We start from the raw sequence: 3500 nt of genomic DNA, 5'->3' as shown, positions 1-3500 counted from the left end.
CCAGAAAGGATATACAACAATGCTTAAATCTATGACTAAAGATTATTATTACCTTTGTTGTATATCCCAGGAGTACTCAGGCACATTTCAGTGCCAGCACTCCTACCTGGCTGAACCAGAAAGGATATACAACAATGCTTAAATCTATGACTAAAGATTATTATTATCTTTGTTGTATATCCCAGAAGCACTCAGGCACATTTCAGTGCCAGGATTCCTACCTGGCTGAACCAGAAAGGATATACAACAATGCTTAAATCTATGAATCAAGATTATTAGTGTCTATAACAAAAAAAATTATTGTATATAACAAGCAAATTCATTGATTTAAAAAAAGATGGTTTAAATCTGTGTGTTGTTATACCTTAAGCTCCTACTGATAACTCTAACCTTCAAAGGAACAAATGTTTCCTGGATCATTTCTTCACAGAATGTGATCTGATGTAAAAGGTAGGTCTCAACAACATCTCTATTCTTGAAGAAATTTATCATGTTCTGGTCTGGCAGGTATCTGACCATAATTTCTTCTATATTGTCTAAAAACCTGCACTGACAGTTGACCCTGAGAGCCAAAAGTAATGAGCTGTGGGAAAGCTCAAACTTTTCTCTATTTATTTGGATGTGAAAGCTCAGGAAATGGTAAGGTGTATATGGGACATTCGACTGATCTCTGATGGGATAATTTTAATCACTAATATTTATCCAATCTTTAAGAAAAAAAAAAAGAAAAACAGATGAACAAGAGCTTAACAACATACATTGTTTGTACCCTTGTTCGCCCAAGCTTAGTCAGGTTTAGCATAGTTTGCCATCCTTGATCTGGAATCCTGCACTGTAGTTTGAAGTAAAGCAAAGTCCAATCGGAGACACGGAGGGACTGAAAAAATTCCGGGGCACTATCCCCAAGCATGGTCTCGAAAGCTTGCTTTGGCCCATTTTTGTGGTCACTTGGTTCGCAATGTCGTTCAGCATTTTAGCCACTTCGGGTTTACTAACATGATCTGCTACAGCTTATGCCAGCGGCAGCTGGTAATTCTCCCGAACATCGCTGATAAAAGTCCACACTTCGTCTGGTTCCTCTTAAATTTTCTCAGAAATACCGCGCACGCGCGGTATTTTTCGCTTCTTCACGAAGCGATTTAAGCTGTTCGAGAGCTTCTTCAAGGGCAGTTTTGAGCTTGATGTTTTCTTTTTGTAACCTCTCGAGCTCAAAAAGTTTTGACGATTCCAGGCTAGGAGTGGAACCTGAAAAAAATCGATGATCGTCGGTTCGCTGGGCGGAACTGCCTGTCGGTGAATTTACATACTGCTCACGCTCGGCCCAAATCGATCTTTAGCTCATTAATAGCGTCGATTAGCCGCTTGTAGCAGCTAACTTCGCTAGATTTTATGGTCCTTTGAGTAACCGCACAGACAACTCCAAACAGAGAAGCCACAGCGACAGACTCTCCTCTACTACTCCTTCGATCCATGGCCAAGACTGTGAGATCTTTTACATCAACAAGCTTGACGAGGGCAAATTCGGACGGGAAATTTTGCACTAACGGGGATCTCGACAAGAACTTGCTGGGCTGACAACCTCATATCGTCGAATTTAGTACAAACCACTGTTTCTCTGGGTCGCTAACTAGATTGACACAACGGATATCAAACGCTTCAGAGAAGGCCTTCTGAAGACGAGGGAAACAGCGCAATTTCCCGCGCTGCTCAAGGTTAATGTGAAATCCAAGCTCCGGAAATGTCAATATATTAAATCCCACCCATATTAAAACCAGGTACCTTTCAGTGTTAATTGCTTGTGAAAACTCTACAGGGCTTAAACCACAACACAACCCACAGGCAGCCCAAGCTCAAAATGTTAGGAGTTCAGTGTAACGTGACATATGCCATATTATTATATAGATATTGATGAAATACCAGGATTTCTCCTTTTACTAAAAAATCATATCTTCACCGCGCGCAGTGAACGTATCATTTTTATCTTTCACATGTGAGGATATCGCTGTCGTCATGGTAACGAACATGATTAGCCAATAAAAGGCGAGCTTCCTCTTTATTGTACGATACTTTTGTGCTTAAATATAATTCTCTACTACATTAACATTTTTATTGCAAATTTTACATTATCATGATTTGTTTTTCATAACTTTCATATCTTGTTTCATGTTACACAAGATGCGTGTTTTAGTGGTTGGTGAACAATTTTTCATCATTTCGAAAATGAATAAAACAAGTTGTTTTAAATCTAGACATTTCATCAATATATATATAATAAACAGAACATTACATGGCCGCTTGGGGATACGAATTTTATCTTCTCGTGCTGAAAGTATCTCTCACTCGTTCGCTTCGCTCACTCGTGAGAGATACTTGCAGCACTCGAAGATAAAATTCGTATCCCCGCGCGGCCATGTAATATCCTCTATTTACATAACTACGCGAAACGTGACTCCCGCCTTACAGCATATGGAGGTATTGTGTTACAACGGTTTGAATTTGTAAAGGTTTCTATGGGAAGGCAACGGCTTTGCTGGAAAAGTCAATTATTCTTATATTTTGTGAATAAAATCTACTTACCCTGTTGCCCTGTTGTTTTGTGGGTTTCCACTGCTTTTAGGGTAAGTAGATTTTATTCACAAAATATAAGAATAATTGACTTTTCCAGCAAAGCCGTTGCCTTCCCATACAAACCTTTACAAATTCAAACCGTTGTAACACAATACCTCCATATGCTGTAAGGCGGGAGTCACGTTTCGCGTAGTTATGTAATATGGCATATGTCACGTTACACTGAACTCCTAACATTTTGAGCTTGGGCTGCCTGTGCACAACCACAAATCAGCGATGATGATATGTCCTGACCATGAATATGACGTCACTCCTTAGCAGCCGTGTGAGTCGCATTTTTTAACTTCCGGTTATCTCTGGCTCGTTGTGTTATTCGCTGCAATTCAACAGCAGGTTTGAGCTAAAAAATGTCGTAAATGCGATATCTGCAAAGTTTAGTTGAAGACATCCACTTAAAAAATAACCACTAGAATCCTAAGACACGATCTCAAACTTTCTCGGCGATTGAAAACTAGCAAAAGTAGTTTTAAAAAGTCCATCACTTAACTGTATATATCCAAACATTTTAATAGTCCTCTTCTGCATTTCTGCGTCTACATGACATAAATATTTACTAAGTGTAAGGTTGTTAGCAAGTATTGGGTCTATTGGAACTTGCATGTGTCGTCATCTCTTTTTGATTGACTTTAATCGGACACGATTTTTAAAAGGTTGTAGCGCTAATAACGATTAGTGGCTGCAGTTAAAAGTACTCAGATTAAACGGCGACTTATATCGTGCTCAGTACATACGCAAGTTAAGCTATAAAATGTTTCATGTACTACTGGTTTGCCAAAAATAACAACTTTTCTGTTCAATGGCGAATTAAGTCCATGGGATAATTGGATGTATGCTTTTACCGCTTCAGTGTCGATCCGGCAGTGTCACGATAG

Source organism: Montipora capricornis, chromosome 3, assembly GCF_036669925.1.
Source record: "Montipora capricornis isolate CH-2021 chromosome 3, ASM3666992v2, whole genome shotgun sequence".
NCBI lineage: Eukaryota > Metazoa > Cnidaria > Anthozoa > Scleractinia > Acroporidae > Montipora > Montipora capricornis.
This window is presented reverse-complemented; position numbering follows the sequence as displayed.